This window comes from Alexandromys fortis, unplaced genomic scaffold (assembly GCF_014885135.2).
Source record: "Alexandromys fortis isolate MF-2015 unplaced genomic scaffold, M_Fortis_MF-2015_v1.1 scaffold_0, whole genome shotgun sequence".
In the NCBI taxonomy this organism is placed as follows: Eukaryota; Metazoa; Chordata; class Mammalia; order Rodentia; family Cricetidae; genus Alexandromys; species Alexandromys fortis.
Genome location: NW_026067949.1, coordinates 7,592,994 through 7,612,102, shown reverse-complemented (window position 1 = coordinate 7,612,102; position 19,109 = coordinate 7,592,994).

Genomic DNA, 19,109 nt, shown 5'->3' with positions numbered 1-19,109 from the left:
AAGAGACAGAAATCTTTAATTAATTAATAAAGAAATAAATAAAACATCAAAAAAAAGCAACAAGGATGGTACGTCAGCTGAATTCTAAGTATATATGACAGGAGGGTAAACGACACTAAGGTAAAGAACGGATGTCAGGAAGAACTACAAAAATGCTATGAAACTGGCGGAATAGATCAGCAGTTAGAGCAATTCCTTCTCTTGAGGAGGATGCAAGGGAAATTAGCAGTAACCAAAGCATGGCTCATAACTATCTATAACTCTAGGTATAGGATATCACACTTTCTTCTTCTGATCTCTGTGGACAACAGGCACATGGGTTTTATAAATATATATAATATACAAATATATGTATATATATTATACTGTATAACATGCAACATATAAAACATGGCTGTGCAAATAAAACACTTGATATACATAAAATAAATGAATACAAAAAAGAGAAAATTTTGTTTTTTCTTGTGGTTGTAGAAAGTCTATACTGGAGAGGGTGAAGAACCATATGGTGGCAAAGGTGGAGGTAGAGTTCAAAACCTCTTAAAGTATCTTTCTATGGTAATGCTGAAGATGAAAGTAACAGTAGAGTCCTACTGAACCTTGTGAAGCAAAGGAGGTGCCCATCAGATGTGCCCTAGGAATCCACTCTAGCCTGAAAGTGTGATGCAGAAGCCAGTGCCAGAGTGAAGACAGGAGATCTCAAGATTCATGGAAGGAAAAGTAACCAGCAGTCGACTGTACAATCTAACTTATGTGGAAGTGTATTTGTTCATAAATTTCAGAATAATAGAGACATATGCAAGAAGAAAATAAGTGCACCATCCGAGCACCTCACCATTCAAGAAAATTCAGGCATGTGTGTGAATTCAATATTTATAGTAATTTTCCAAAGTTATAGGGAAAACAGAAAATGTGAATATTAATGTAAAATTCAGTCAGAAGTGACAGGTACAGTTAGGCTTCAATAATGGAACAGAATAAGCAGAGACCCCCATCCATAGGAATCTGTATCCATTAGAGTAGGCTATTTATGCCATAGTATTTACTTATAAAATATGTGCTTAGCACTTCACAGGGCTGTAATCTGCAGTGTTATGGACTCTTACCAGTTGACGGTCCTGAGGTGTAAAAGGATAAAGAGGCTTGCCCTCTGTTATAAAACCAAAGAAAACGAGAATATCTGGTGTCAGTTGCAGAAAAGTTAAAACAAGAGGGATAGCTTATTCCAGAGTCTATTACCTCACTGGAAGAAAAGGAATCATCCCAGCATGTTCAAAAGGCAGGGAGGAGGGGAGAAGGGAGAGAGGGAGGGAGAGGGGAAAGGAAGAGTGGAAGGAGTGAGGAAGGGAGGGAGAAACAGAGACAGAGACAGAATATTTAACTCAAGCTTGAATTAGATAAAAAAAAAATCAAAGAGTAAGCCAAATTTTTAAGTCATCTGAACTAAGATTTAACTATCCTATCCTTGATGTCATAGTATACACTCGGCTGCAGTCTTAAGAAGAACTGCAGGCAGACTTCCATTGTTTCATTTCCATCTTGAAGGTGGGTCCTCTTCAATGGTTTGGAGCAATTATTTGATCACACAATTTCTAATTGGGAAAAAAATGTTAACAGTATCTTAAAAAGTCTTTATCTTCCTAGCTGCCAGTGAAGCATTTGTGAAACAGATGCCAATAACAGCTTGGAAATGTCCAAAAGGATGGAAACAGCAATTACTATTACTTCCTCTGTCTGCAGTACCCAGGGTTGGCATCCCAAGCCAGCATGGTGCTTGCCAAAGGGCTCAGGTGGCATGTTGAATAAATGTCTTACTCAGAAAACTGCTTTGTGGTTTTTATTCTCCTCAAAATTACAAAATGAAAATTGACTCAGAGTATTGCTTTATAAGTCCTAACTGGAAAGAGAAATAATTACAATAGTTTCAAGGAAACATCATCTTTAATAGTTTACCACAAACTTCATTGACAGTAGTCAAAAGATTCTAGTGAAATTTTCTGAACGGTGCATTTTCTTCTAATATATGCAATACTTACCAAATCCCAGCAAAATCGTGTTGACGGGACATCCTGTGGAAAATCAAGACTATCAGAATTCTAGTCATCTTCATAGATACAGCTCATGTCCCTGAATCCTTCTCTGTACACCAGACCTGATCAGACTGAGCAGTTTTGATTTCTGTCACCATATTCTTTGCTGATGTCCAACTATTTTTCTTATCTGATGGCCCCTAAACTGGCTCTCCAAACCAATATTTATGCCTTTTTTTTTCTCAGCACTGTCTTTTGTAATTTGTCCTCAGGTTTTGCTCTAAGTCTAAAGTTTGTCTTGAAAGCAAGCATACTGCTATAGTAGAGCACTGTAGTCTGATCAACTATATGTGTTTCACCAGGAGGCCTTTAACCCTCTTGAAACTGCTTCAGAATCACCAGTATTTTTAATCTTGGCAAAGGATAGAGTATGTAAGAGGCAATGAATCAATAGTAGCTATATAAGTGAAAAACCAAGTTTTTCTTCTTCAAAGGGTGTTTCATGAAGAACCCTGTATGGGTTTGAGCTAGGTTATCTACATTGTGTAGGTGGGTATTCTTGTGGGAATAACAACAGTTGGAGTGGGGAGTGACTCTGATCCTCTGTCCTGCTCTTGGGACACTTTTCCACCTACTGGGTTGCCTCATTCATCCTTGAGATGAGGGTTTGTACCTAGTCTCATTGTAACTTCTTAGGCCATGTTTGGTGGATATCCTTTTTTTTTTTTTTTTAATTTACTAATTAAAAATTTCCACCTCTTTCCATTTCCTTTCCACTTTCCCCACGTCCCCTCCTCCCTCCCTCTCCAGTCCTAAGAGAAGTCAGAGTATCCTACCCTATGGGAAGTCCAAGGCCCTCTCCCATCCATCCAGGTCTAGGAAGGTGTGCATCCAAGCAGACTAGGCTCCCCAAAAGCCAGTACATGCAGTAGAATCAAATCCCAGTGCCATTATCATTGGCTTCTCAGTCAGCCCCCCATTGTCAGCCACATTCAGAGAGTCCGGTTTGATCATATGCTCCATCAGTCCCAGTCCAGCTGGCCTTGATGAGCTCCCATTAGATCAGTCTCACTGTCTCCGTGGGTGGACACACCCCTCACAGTCCTGACTTCCTTGCTCATCTTCTTCCTCCTTCTGCTCTTCATCTGGACCTTGGGAGCTCAGTCCAGTGCTCCAATGTGGGTCTCTGTCTCTATCTCCATCCATCGCTGGTGAAGGTTCCATGGTGTTATTCAGGATATTCATCAGTGTGGCTATGGGACCCCAGTAGCACAGACAATAAGAGTAACAATGAATAAATTGTACCTCCTGAAATTGAGAAGCTTCTGTAAAGCAAAGGACACTGTCGTTAAGACAAAAAGGCATCCTACTGAATGGGAGAGGATCTTCACCCACCCTGCATCAGACAAAGGCCTGATTTCCAAAATATATAAAGAACTCAAGAAACTAGACATTACAATTCTGAATAACCCAATTAAAAAATGGGGTACTGAACTGAACAGAGAATTCTCAACCGAAGAAGTTCAAATGGCCAAAAGATACTTAACATCATGTTCAACTTCCTTAGCAATCAGGGAAATGCTAATCAAAACAACTTTGAGATACTATCTTACACCTGTCAGAATGGCTAAAATTAAAAACACCAATGATAACCTTTGCTGGAGAGGTTGTGGAGAAAGGGGTACACTCATTCATTGCTGGTGGGAATGCAAACTTGTGCAACCATTTTGGAAATCAGTGTGGTGGTTTCTCAGGAAACTGGGAGTCAACTTACCCCAGGATCCATCAATACCACTCTTGGAAATATACCCAAGAGATGCCCAATCATACTACAAAAGCATTTGTTCAAGTATGTTCATAGCAGCACTATTTGTAATAGCCAGAACCTGGAAACAACCTAGGTGCCTCTCAACGGAAGAATGGATAATGAAGGTATGGCACTTATATACATTAGAGTTCTACTCAGCGGTAAAAAAAACAATGACAACTTGAATTTTGCATGCAAATGGATGGAAATAGAAAACACTTTACTGAGTGAGATAACCCAGACCCCAAAATATAAATATGGTATGTACTCACTCATTAGTGGATTCTAGCCATAAACAAAAGACATTGAGCCTATAATTCGTGATCCTAGAGAAGCTAAATAATAAGTTGAACCCAAAGAAAAAGATATATTTATCCACCTGGAAATTGAAAGAAGACAAGATCGCCAGGCAAAAGTTGGGAGCAGTGAGGTGGGGTTACGATGGGGGGAAAGGGGAGAGAGGAGGGAGAAGGAGAGGATTGGGGAGAGCTTCGAGGAGTGGGATGGTTGAGATGGAGGAAGGGTGGTTATAGGAGCAGGGAAGAAGATATCTTAATTAAGGGAGCCATTTTAGAGTTGGCAAGAGACTTGGCTCTAGAGGGGTTCCCAGGTGTCCAAGGGGATGTCCCAGCTAGGTCGTTGGGCAGCAGAGGAGAGGGTGCCTGCCCACTATTTTTTAGGGAAACAGAGGAATAGTGGATCTGGTGGTGAGGGGAGGTGGGGGGACTCTCTGGGAGGAGAGGAGGGAGGGAAACTGTGGTGGAGATGTAGTGAATGAGAGAAGAGTAAAAGAAAAAAGAGAAAGAAAAAATGTTGTTTTTAAACCAAGATGCACGACCTTTTACATAACATTTTATACTCTGACAGGTTTTGAACTTTTGGATCAGGTTTAAGATCAAATTCTGACCTTCTTACTTTTTAGTTACTTTATCTGTGGAAGTTAATTGGCCTCTATGAATGATGCACATTAATAATATCCAGCTTGAGGAGTGATTATATAAAACTAAATGAGAAATGATGTAAGTTCTCATCCTAGGGAATAGTATAAAATGAATTCAATACAAGTTAGCTATGAGTGTAGTTTTTAAAATTATACAAAAAGTGCCTTGCTTTACTTAAGGTATATTTTGCTTAAACTGATGTCTCTGTGTTATGGTTTCCTTGTCTTTTCATACATTTATTAAAAGAAAATATTATACTCCTTAACCATACACCTGACTGTCATCTTTCTAGTTTATACTAATTCCTTTTCTTGCTGATCACAGTCCATGACTTACTTATTATATGAATATTTGCTAGAAGCAGAACTCACCAATCTGGCTTGAATAGGGGTTTGATACAATGACTCCAAATAGGCAGGCAGTAACATCAGAACTAGGCCACAGATACGACCATGGTATTCATTGCAATGTACAAGTCACCCTTTGTTACGACACAACAGTGTAGTGAGAAAGAGTCATGGGCTTTTATTTTCATTTCTCTTGTTCAGATTAATGACTTTGCAATATATTCCAGAATAATATAAGTGCTCCACTTACCATCACATTAAAAAGAATCAGGAGTCTGTCCTAACTAATTTATCTACCATATTATGGCTTGTATTCTTTCTGTTGAAAATTTTCAAAAAAAAAACCTGTATATGTGTTGTCATTTCAACTCTAAATACCTTATTACTGAGAACGTTTTTAAATGAGCATTTTTAAAGGTGCTTAGGTGCTATGCATGCTACAAGAGGAAAAAGTAATTGCCCATCTTACCTATCTACGAACCCTATGAACTACAGTAATGACCTGTCTGGCATTTCATGCCCACTGGTACAGTAATAGCATGGATGTCGTGGGAGTAAACAACTACTTTTCAATTGCTTTTAAGGCCTCATCCACAAAATAGAATCCATTTCTGGCACAGCTACCAGGTTCAAGAGCCCGTGGCTAGACAAGTCACAGGCCCTAGGGGAAACTCTATTACTATTATTCACTAATGGGACATAGTATTAAGCCCATTCCTAATGACTTCTCATTACTTTCACAGATTCGGGGATCTTTCAAATATCATCAAAGAAGCTTCTTTTAGCAGTAGATTGTAATTCATACAGAGCCCCTTAGCTGGTCAGACTCAGATTTAAAAGGAGCATGTATATCACGCCTTCTTCTTCCATGCCTTAGGATCAATGCAGAAGAGGAGGTGGAGAGAATGAAAGGGTGGGAGACAGTGGATGATCATAAAAAAGTGGTATTTTATAGACACCGTAGAGGAGATTCACATATGAACTCAGAGTGATTGTGACAATATGCACAGGACCTGTGGAAATTCAAGTAAGACAAAATCTCTTGCATCGAATATGACACGAACGTGAAATTCTTCCCTTAACTGAGGAGCTATTGGTCATTGATTACTCTTGGAGTTAGTTTAATTTCAGGGTGAGTGTAACATGCTCCAGTGTATGGACATATACACAAGAGTATTTGGGCAGAATTTCATGTGACTCCGTGTGTTTTAAAAATGAGGATGCAAATTGGGTAAGTATGGAATGAGGGTGAATACATCAGAAAATAGAAGAAGGGAGTAAAAAAATCAAACATAATATATAAAATTCTCAAACAATTAATTAAAAACATTTCAAAGGAAAATTTACAGAAGGTATAAATATGCTTACAATCAATAAGTGAATAAAAAGTTGAACCTTTCAAACTGTATAGCTTATGATCAGCTTTATGGTTTTGTTGTGAATGAAAAGCACTTCATATAAACAAATTACATTGATATACCTAAATGTAGTTAGCCACACTTTACATTAATACAACAGTCCATATTACATTTGCTACACTCCGTCAGCATACATTTTGACCATTGGTTTAAAATAATAACCAGTTCTTGTTCAGTTCATATCATACTACTGTTATTTCCACATCATCACTAGCTTATTGTATACACTCGGAATTCACTTCTAAAAAAGTATGTTCTGGAAATTTCATTAATGAGGTTATTTTTCTGACTTTAATAGTACAGACCAGTGGGACGTTGGTGGTGCATGCTTTTAATCCCAGCAATCAGGAGACAGAGGCAGGAGGATCTCTGTGAGTTCAAGGCCAGCCTAGTCTACAGAGTGAGTTCCTGGACAGACACCAAAGCTATACAGTGAAACCCTGTCTAAAAAAAAAAGAAAGAACAACAAAAAATAAGAAACCAGACTGTAAGTATTAGATCTCATAAACACACACACACTTCTACTTTCCGCACACGTACTCACACATACACACCTGTTAGCAAGGTGAAGAAAATTAAAGATTTTTAATGATTATTTTTATTACAAAGTTCAGCATCAATTTTTAATCTAAGAACTTCCTCTCTTGTTATTGGTTATCTAAATTAAGTGCCTGATGGAAGGATAATTATTTTTTATTTTATTCAACTTCTTACATTTATTAACTGAGTATTTTTTCTACCAAAAAGTATTCTTTATCCTCATTTCTTCTTCTCAGTATATTAGATTTTTAATCAGTTAGTACTTTATTTTATGATGGAAATTTCATAGGTTATATAATTAGATTTTAAATAACATGAAATTTTTAATAATCATGATTTTATGAATATTCCACACAGATTAACACATTTAAAATATTCTCTACACTTCCTCTTCAACCCACCTTTACGTCAAAATATATTGTTTGTTAGCTACTATGTGCAAATCGTGGGAAAACAACCAAAACATTAATTACTTGACCTTATTTCATTATGATAAATAATAGATAATGTGACACTCTAACTATTAATTTTAAATGCTTTAGATTGCATTACAATGTTCAAACAAATCTGAAGCTTTATAGCCATCAAATAACAATTCCTCGCTGTTTAAGACATGCTGGTAATACTTGATATGTGTATTACTTTTGTGTCAAGGTGACTAAAACAACAGACACAAAAAACAAAAAGCAGCTAAGAGTTATTGAGTCCATTGTTAGAAGTTGTACTTCATCATGGCGAGGGAGGTGTTATAGAACAAAGTTTCTCTAGTCATAGTGGGCAGACAAGGACATATGTGTGCTCAAGTGCCTTTTTCCTCCCTTCCTTTATTCTGTTCAGGTTCCCAGTACATGCTCTGGTGGCATCACATCAAAGTGGATGTCTCTCCTGTCAGTTAATTCTCTCTGATAAAGCCTCTCAGACAGACTCTCAAGTGTGTCCTATCAGTCTCCTGAGGGATTAAAATAAAACTTAACTATTACATTATACATTTTCCTTAAAATAACCTAGTTTAGTATGCTGTAATATAGAATATTTATATCTGTTTCTTGATGAACTGTTAGCCATATGAAGTCTAGTATAAAGTGTGTAGTAAAATTTTTATTTATTTATTTTTATTAAATTTATTTATTAAACATTTCTGCCTCCTCCCCACCACTGCCTCCCATTTCACTCCCCCTATCCCAATCAAGTCCCCCTCCTCATCAGCCCAAAGAGCAATCAGGGTTCCCTGTCCTGTGGGAAGTCCGAGGACCACCCACCTCAATCCAGGTCTAGTAAGGTGAGCATCCAAACTGCCTAGGCTCCCACAAAGCCAATACGTGCAGTAGGATCAAAAATCCATTGCCATTGTTCTTGCATTCTCAGTAGTCCTCATTGTCCGCTATTTACTCTTAAGGACTAGCAAGAAGGATCTAAGCCTAGGACCAGAGTTCAACCACAAGAACTCCCATGTCAAAGAGAATACCAATTCCTGAAAGTTGTTCTCTGACTGTAGAACTAATACCATGGCACTTGCAAATCACCCCACTAATAATATAAATAAATTTTATTTTAAACATTTAAAATATAAAAAAATTCCTGTATTTTATAGTGCTTCCAAATGAAAGACAGAGTTAATATTAACATGCTTTATATCACAGTATTCAAACTGATGTATAATAGCAATGCCTTTTATATTATATAGAAGCATACATAAGTACTCAAATTATAAAAGTGATTTACACTGATTGCAAGTTTTATTCCCATTCCCAGAATAGACACTTTTATTTGTTTGTTCACTGATACTCACAATTACTTTAAGATATTCCCCATTACCTGGTGAGTTTGCTTAGCTTCCCAAAGCCTAGTAAATGCAATGACACATTATTAAGTAATGATTATAGAATTCTAACAAAACCATACTTTGGTTTCCTTGGAATTTTATATGGATGTAGAGAAATTAATATCTTATTTCACCAACAGTCTGGAACTAGTTTCGTTCTGTACTATAACTAGTTTCGTTGTGTTATAAAGTCTGTTTTCTTAGAATTCTATTAAAATATTTCTACTTGCACTCATGAAATATAAATGTGTGTGTGTTTTGGTTGGTGTTGAATATATGTACACTATATCTATATGAAAACACTACAGACTCTCAAGACCCTCAGAAGATAAACAATGGTTACTTCTTGAGTCACTGTAGTTATGAGGAAATAAGTATAGTTTTAAGTTACTAAATTAGTGGCAGTTTGTTAACCAGGCAAGTGAAAATGTTACATGAAGTGAAGGATTGTGCATTTTGATGGAAACAAGGCAGCGTGGGGCAGTATGGAGGGGGGTCTGATGGGGTATGATAGTGATGATTACACTGGAAACAATGTTACCCAAAGTGTGAGCTACTCTACAGTCTGAACTAACTGTTCTACCCAAAAGCAAAGCCAAGAGGAGTTCAGTTTATTTAGGGAAGTAGAAGTCTTTGAGGGAGACCAAATATATGGAAAGACAAAAGTGACATTAGAGAAATTTGGGTCTCTGCTACCAATAGTACATCAAAATAGTTGAAAAAAAACTGAATACAGCTTTAAAAACGAAATTTAAAAAGACACAAGGAAAGATGTAGACTTCAACACTCCCCTAAGCAACTTATAGAGCAACTAGGCAGAAAAATACATGTGTATTTTGAAATCAATACTACTACATATATTTCATTTGATTGACAGCCATAGACATTCCATTTAACAAAAGAAGATTACATGTTCTTGTTCTTAATAGTACATGGGACATTGACTTAAATAGACTACACTCACACCAAAAATCCATCAGAATATATTTAAACCTCTATGTATAATTCTATATGTGTTCTCAGAGCTCAATTCATTAAATAGGAAATTATAAGAGAAAGATACTTAAAATGCATTTGAGTACTTAATAATTTAAAAATATTTTCTTGACATCATGGGCCCAAGAATTCCCTGAAATTAAGACATTTTCAATTTGATTGGAATTTCAGATACAACATAAAACTGCCTGTAATGTAGTGACAACAAATGGCTAGATATAAATTAAAAGATGAAGTTAAATGTATGAGAAAAAAGAAACATCTAAATGAAGATCCTAAATATACATTTTGAGGAGATTAACAAGAGTACACACAATTTAAGAATAGAATCTGAATCTTGCATGGGTAGATGTACAGCTGCCAGGAGCCATGAGCGTTAAATAAGAATCCCAGGGCAAGGTGTAGGATTCCTCTCTATAAATTGTTGATTTGAAGGCTCCAAAAATAATATAGATATTGCTATCTCTTTTGATTATCCACCAGATCCAGATGGGAAGACTGTATTTATGAAGACAACATGTATTTTGGATTCCTCACATAAGAAAATCAAACTGGAAATGAGCAGCCTTTTCCTTCTTCTTGGTAATGTCACAAGGTGCTGCTGGAAGAAACATACTCATCCAGTCTGTATTGCTGTGGATGATGCACACTTCAATTCCAACCTTCCAGGAAGATGCTCCTCCAATGACTATAATAGTTATGAGTTAACCAACCATTTCCAATTCTATTCATGATTTTCTCCATGGTTGCCTCTGTAACCCTAGTAAAAGTCCTATGGTTAGGAAAGTCACAGGTCCTAAGGGGAAAGCAAAACTGGTATTTTTCTAAGTGATATGTAGAAAAACTGCCACCTAAACATTTACATTGATAGCCATGAACTAGTGCTGTTCTTAGCCTGAGGAAATGAAATAACCGTTTTTCTCCCCATAGAGCAATGATTAATATCAGGTGGGAGTTTTAAAAGGAAGTATTGGCTGATTGTGGATTTCTAAAAGAGTTAGCTAGATCACCCAATGCAAGAGTCAAGGAACATTACACAAGAGCAGGAAGAAAAGATTGGGAGAAAAGAAGGATGGAAAGGAGAGCTATGATGCACTATCTTCTGGGTATGGCATAGGCCATCACACTCATGAGTACATCAGTTATGGCTACCTGCACAAGTCTTGCATATAACAGATATAGAAAAGATATAAAAGAGGGACTAGCTGTGAATGAGAGATTCCCAAAGAATGGAAAAGTTGTGGGAGGAGAATATGTGTTGGATGTGATCAAACTGTAATATATTTATGTATATACTTGTCAAAAACAAATACAAAAGAGTAAAACTCTATTTTGCTTGTATTTGGTTTTGGGATTCTGATTTTTTGGTTCGTTGGTTGGTTGATTAGGTTTTTTGGAGACAGGGTTTTTCTGTGTAACTGTCATGGTTGTCCTGGAACTCACTTTGTAAATCAGGCTGGCCTAGAACTCACTGGGATCCACCTATCTATGCCTCCCAAGTACTGGGATTAAATGCATGAGCCGCCACTACCCTGCACAAAGGAATAAATCTTAAAAGCATTTGAGAAAACAAAATTAGAAATGAAAACTAAAAATAAGAACAAAGTGACTTGGGAAATAGCTTATAAATCTAGAGAAGAAATCAATGAATCCGAAAACAAAAATAACAGGAAAAATGGATAAAATTGAAATATGGAATCTGCTTAATATGGATACAGCTGATAAAACGTAAGCCCAGCTAACCGTAAAAAAGGCAAGACAAGACATAATAATATTTCATGTCAATAACAAAAGACGGGTTATCTTTTCTGATACCTCAGACACTAAAGTACTATTGTAAACAGATCTTAAAAATAGATACCTATAAATTTTGTGCTTTGTATTAAGTGAATGATTTCTTCGAATGATAAAAGAGATGAAAGTGCACGCAAAGACGAATAAGTCATCTCTACAGACCTATGTTTCCAAAAGAAGTTGAATCCATATTTAATAACCTTTTCAAAAAGAAAGCTCCAGAGTCAGATTCACTGGCAAATATTTATTAAAGTAGGTAAATATTTCAGTTCTACCCTGAGGCTTGTAACCCCACAGGTATGAGTGGCAGATCCTCATCCAAACTGTTGTGCAGCATACTGATTTGAAAAAGAAGTGCTTCCCTCTCTGAAACCAACATACAGGGCTTTCAATTAATCCAACACCACCGACAGGATAAATTCCACAAAATATTCTTGTGCAGTCTTCCCCTATGTACTTTTTCTTCCACGCATGTACTTTCCAAAAGGCACATGCAGCTCTAAAAAAGTATCAGTCATGTTTGATCAAGAACATACACAAACGGTGGCCTTTTACCTCTGAAAGATCATTCAAAATATTTACATTCCAATGTACTGATGGCTAAGACTTCAGTATATGAATTTTAGGTAAGACAACTCAATCCACATTCTTTCATTATCCAGATCTCTTAAATTCACATTTTTCTGCATGCAAAATGTCTTTGACACATCACAGAGCCACATTAGGTCATTTCCACAGTAACTCTAAATTACACTTCTTAGCTAAGAATCATTCAAATCCGGTGTGGATGGGGGCTGGGGTGAGATGTTTCCTGAGGTAAAGATCAGCTGCCATTATTCAATAATCATACAGACATCAGACAGGCATTCCTGACTTTTATGAAGGTTCTAGGGATCCAAAGGTGGGTTTTGCAATTGTAAAGTAATCACTTTACTCGCTGAATTCTCTCCCCAGTCCAGGCCCAAAAACATATTACTGAATCTCATCACAAATATTCTACCTCAGTCTCAAGCTCACCATAACACAAACATTAGTTAAATCCCATTATATTCACTTTACAAGATACCAGCTTAATTTTCAAAACATCCCAATCTTCAATATCTGATAAAAAAAAATGACCACCAGAAGCCCTACAAGACATGCTTCCAAAATAAAGTATAGCATGTTTTCAGAAATTATAGAAGAAAGAAAATCTCATTGAATACAGAGAGTTCGTAATTATTAATGTGTCAAAATGATATAACCAATGCCTGGAAAAATAGGTATATCATATGAAGGTTTCCTAGTAATGATATAACTTTAAAACTGTTCTATATAATAAATGTTTTTATTGTTAAGTTATTTAATTTTACTTATCTAACACAAAAATCCATGTATTTATGTTTAATATATCCCAATTAAAAATAATATGGGAAACAAACTATGCAAATTTGCCTCCTCAATTTTGTTTGCTTCTATCTTTTTATTATTATATTTTATCTTTATTATTTAAAAAATAAATTTACATATATTGTCATCATATGTTTTCCCTCCCCCAAGTCCTTCCACATTCATGCTTCCTCACTACCCACCTAAATTTAAGTGCTTTTTCAAAAAGCAGAAAAGGACCCACAAAATACAAGACCCACTAACCAAGAAAATATGCCACCCCCGAAAAACACGCCCACCAAACTATAACCAAATGAAAGCACACAAAGTAACCTGTGAAGTCCATTATATGTTTGTTAACTACTCCTGAGAATGAAGCCTGTCCTGAAGTAGTTGATATACGCAGTATCACTCTAATGGAGAAAAACAGTTTTTCCCTCTCCCAGCAGGTATAACTGACAGTTTAGTGGTTAACCTTTATCCTACTGGTTAGACATTCATTCATTCATTCATTCATTCATTCAGATAAAGACTTACCACTTCAGAATCTTAATAATGCAATGTTTTAATTAATTCTTTGAGAATTTCATACAACATATTTATATCATATTCACCACTAACTCTTCCCAGATGCTCCCTATTCTTGCTTCTATTTTATTTTTATTTAGAAGAGACTGTCTTGCAGCAGAGGACCTCCTGGTCCTTTGGTCCTTTGGCGCTTAGAATCTTTCTACTCTCTGTTCTGTGATGTTCCCCAAGTCTTAGTTGTGTGGATTGTGTTATAGATGTCTTCATTGGGACAGGCACCAGGTCCACAGTTCAAAGACAAATCATAAAGTTGAAGTGAAGGATACATTCAATGAATCAAATCATCTCTGATTTTAAACATGAAGGGACTGTTTAACTATGGATCAGAGCAATCTTTCGGCAGTAACAATATACCCTGTCTTATAAACAGCAGGGCAATAGACACATCAGTCACCCTAATGTAAGAATGTGGAGTTTATGTCAATCAGAATAAGTCTGGAAGAGAAAATTTCACGAAATTGTCCAATCTAAAACATTTCTTCTGCCCAAATGCTTGATATCAGACGAGTGCCATGTGCGTCTACACCAGTTACCTTGAGTCTGGACTGTAAACTTACAGAAGGTTGAGCTAGTACACAAGTGTCGTTTTGAGCAACATATTTGCGACAACTCCTCCTGTAGCAGTTGAAGAATAACAGAGCTTGACAGGAATAACACTCATCTTTTGACTCATCTCCATGGTCCTCATGGAGGGATATGTGAGAGGCATGTTAGAAAAATCCTCCTTAGCCCAACTGCGTCCTCTTCACTGTCTGTCTGCCTCTTGCTTGGAGGGCAAACTCTTTATTGTTTGTTTTCTCTGGGAGGATAACTAACCAAGACAAGACCTGTCTTTGCAAAGGGTTGTCAACATTTCAGCTTCAGGGGACTGAAGTAACTGGGATAGAAAATTTAAAGAGCCAATTTGAGACTAACACAAGTCATGCTGGCTTTCAGAGCTTAATTTCCTGCAACATGTTGGTTTGATCTTTGTCGTGGTGAATCTCACGGTTTTTGAACTCAAATGGTCAAAATAAAATTGACTTTTAAATGAACTTTCTCGAACTTCACCTTGAAGTGTTGTTCCCTGGCAGTCGAAGAGTCACAGAAGAAAGAAAATTTTCATTTTTACCGGAAAGATACTGGTTTTATGAAAACTAGTAAGAAAAGCCAGTTGATCATGAAGAAAACTGAATCACATTGTGAAAACTAGATGTAGTAAAATTGAAATGATTTTCTTGAGCAGGGTCATGATGTATTGAAAATGTGGTTTCAAATCTACCCGTCTGACACTGTGACAAGGCCCATGGGGTAGTGGTATAAGTGGAAACAATTATGCCTATGCAAATACTATATAAAATGATTTACCTTTAAGCTTCATATAAAAGTGGATCTTGGCTCAAACTAGGACCTGCTAAACAGGATAGAAGAAAGAATGGTCTCATACATAAAACTGGTCCCTTAAAAGCTTGAGACAGGCATCAGTACTTATGAAAGCTGAACTTTCGCCAACTAGCTTATAAAGCATAGAATATCATTTTACTACTCTTAGCAACTGCACCTGGATTTTCCTTCCCATTTCCAGACAGAACAGTTCCCAAAGAAAGAACAGTTCTCGTAATTGTCAAAATATATAATTTGGCAAGATACAAAATCTAAGTATCATTTAAAGATTTTGTATTGGTACTCTAATCTTACCAAGAAGTTGTTTACACCTTGACAATCTGCCTCAAGTCAACTGAAACATGATTGCAAGCCAGCGACAGTAAACAATGCCAACTTTTAGACGCTATGCCTTACAACTCCACTGTGAAATAGGGACCCTGATGGAGGAAGGTCATTGGTTTATAAAGAAACTGCCTTGGCCCATCTGATAGGGCAGAATTTAGACAGGCGGAGTAAACAGAACAGAATGCTGGGAGGAAGAGGAAGGAGCTCAGAGGCCATGCTCCCCTCTCCTGGGCAGATGCAATGAAGCAAGCCGCCAGTCAGACATGCTGAATCTTTCCCCCTAAGACTGTTGCTACACAGATTACTAAAAATTGGTTAGGCAAAATATGAGAATTAGCCCGTAAGAGGATAGAGCTAGTGGGCCAAGCAGTGTTTAAATGAATACAGTTTGTATGTTGTTATTTCGGGTAAAGCTAGCCGGTGGCGGGAGTTGGGTGATGGAATGCAACCCACAGCTCCTTCAACAGAAGCCGAGCTGTGGGAAGAGGCCCGCAGCTCCTACTACAGGACCCTATTACCTGCATGTTAATCAAGAAACTTCCATTTAATTTGTTGTCTTTTCAGTTACATTTTAGATATTTTGAAGCTGGATATTAGTCTAGGGCTAGTCCCACTCTTACTTGCCCAAGAAGTAAAATCACTAACCTGATTGGATCAGGACTTAGAGTTCTGGGTGGAGGTGGCTTTGTCAAGGAAATTAACATACTTTTCCTACCTTTAACTCCATCGCATAGAACTAAGCTTGCACTTTCATGGGTTGCTATGGACGCTACCGTAACACTGTGAGATGTAGTTACAAGCTGCCTGAGGTGAGAACACCTGTGGCATTTCCCTGCAAATGCAAACAGAAGGCTTTCAAAATCGCCATGCTAGCACCACAGCTGACTCTAGCTAACATATAAATAACTTCCACACAGTAAGAGGCAAAACATTGCAGCAGATAGCTCATTTTGCTTACTGTGCAAGCAATAATAACCCTAAAGATTAAAAGCATGTTGCTCAAAGGCCTCAAATTCCTCCTCTGTTAGCTTTGATGAACTAAAGTGGGAAAATGGGACTCTAATATCTGTCTTGAGAAATTATTAACAGGCAATAAACACAAAAATTAGGCAATGTACGCATTAGTCTTGCCCAGAAACACACAAACAATAGGATGTTTGACCTCATACATATGTACACATACATATAGTCACACCTGACAGGGGAAGAGGTATATAAGAGAATAAGAGGAACTTATGATTTGTATGATCATAGAGAGCAAGCCTGAGGAACAGGAGAATGGGCAGTCTCAACCCTAGCTCTGAAGTCTGACACATGCAAGATCCTGAAAAAGTCAATGCATCTGTTCAAATCCAATAACAGAAAAAGAAGACATTCGAGTTTCCTAGTTTCTATGGCAGCTGGGGAAAAAGAAGTCTGTTGTCTGGAACAGAATATGCTTTTTCATTCTACGTAACTGACTGCTTGAAACTCAGTCACATTTTATGGGGAACGGCCAGTTTCATTGAGTCTTTTAGTCTCACCTAAAGATACTCACAGAAAAACCAGAATACCATGTTACTGAATACTTTTTCACCCAGTGGCTCAGTCAATAGTTCACAAAATCAACCAACATAGTCTATATGAGGTCTATGTTTCACAGTTGGAACATAAACTAAAAAGATGGATCATACTTTTTATTGTCTGTTTCATGTACCATAAATCTTAATTCTACTATCATTCATGAACTCTCATCCTCACCATTCAGATTGATGGGTGCAGATTTTTACAATGGATTAATATTATTCCAAGAATATGTATCTATGATGCCTGAAATTAAAATACAGAAGCTCTTCTCTAAGACTAAGTCACATTGTCCATCTTTTTTTTTAAAGTAAAAATAAAGCTGAGAAGGCATAAAACAGTGCCTAAGATTCCTTCATACTCTTATAGCTTCCAGTTCACTTTCATGCCAATGTACATGTTTATATATAACCATGTGTGAAGCGTCTAGGCCATTTTTTTCCTGAGAAGTTGAGTAGGTGGTGTGTATTTCAACAGCTCATCTCTACCAAATGAGAGCTATAATGTATATTTAAAGATGATGTCAGCTTTTCTAAATATAATTTTCAACTCTGCTGGGAAAAAATAAACTGCAGAACTGTAATAATCAACATATAAATAGCAGCCACATCTTTGCCATGCAAATTTGGATAATGATATTATGGAAGAGGACTATGCGAAGAAGCCTTCTGTCACCGCTCTTTCTGCTAACCAGAGAACAGCTGGGGTGGATGACATTTTTAGTTAAAGCCCATTTGGAAAGGCTTTTATCCCATGGAGATAAGCTAAAACCTCGAAATAAAACAATCCCAACCTGCCAATGTTTGATTGGTTTGCATTTGGAATGGAGGTAATAAATGCCTGGTTTTCTCACAGTTTGGGAGAAAAATCGCACAGCTTTCCGTTGCCCTTTGACTGCTGACAAACGAACCCACCAGATCTCTTTTGCCTGCGCATGGGCATTTTCTTCGTTTCTTACCATTCTGACAGAACTAAGGTTAGATGCCAGTCAGACTATGATGTCTAATTCTTTCAGGTCTCCCATCAAGCCCCATGAAGACAAATTCCTATGTGAATTGGATATATCAAATTCAAGGTTCTGCAAAGGGTAGAGATGCACTATGGGAATTCCCACTGAAGAGGCTCCCATATGTCCATCTCAGCAGAAGAAGGCCAGGCCCCCGAAAAAGTTACTTACACTGAAATACGGCTAAGTTCTTGACTATTTGGGACCCTGAGACAGATTTATTTGCGACAAGACAGAAAGGAATAAAATAGTATGTGCCCATAAATGTTCTTAGACACAGCCCTTCTCATTTGATTAGAGAAACCCTTAAGTGTGGTATAGTAAAAGGAGCCGTGATTGGAATGGACACCAAAGAGAGATCCTCATTCTGTGGGATGAATTTCTACTTTATTCTTTCTTTCAGTTTGGGAATTAATCTGTTTGGGGTTTAAAAATAAAACATCATGTGTTTAAGTCAAGCTAACACTATTTTGGTCTCCATGTCTGCATCTTTGTTGAGTTGTTTCTATCCTGTGACCCTTCTCACATTTTTTTTCCCTAAAATTGCCACAACCTTCCCACTTGTAAGCACAGGAACACCGTAGTACCCATACCACCTATCCTGATGTGGCTCCATTTTATTTCCTTTCATCTGGGCCTCACCATGAGACCTAGTCTGCTCAATCAGAAATTAGAAAACCCATTTGGACCTTGGGAGCTCAGTCCAGTGCTCCAATGTGGGTCTCTGTCTCTATCTCCATCCATCGCCAGATGAAGGTTCATATCCAGGAGGATGACTATATGTTTTTCTTTGGGTTCACCTTCTTATTTAGCTTCTCTAAGATCACAAATTATAGGCTCAATGTCCTTTATTTATGGCTAGAAACCAATTATGAGTGAGTACATCCAATGTTCATATTTTTGGGTCTGGGTTACCCCACTCAGGATAGTGTTTTTTATTTTCATCCATTTGCATGTAAAACTCACGATGTCATTGTTTTTTACCACTGAGTATTACTCTAATATGTATATATTCCACACTTTATTCATCCTTTCTTCCATTGAAGGGCATCTAGGTTGTTTTCAGGTTCTGGCTATTACAAATAATGCTGCTATGAACATAGTTGAACAAATGCTTTTGTCATATGATAGGGCATCTCTTGGGTATATTCCCAAGAGTGGGATTACTGGGTCTTGGGG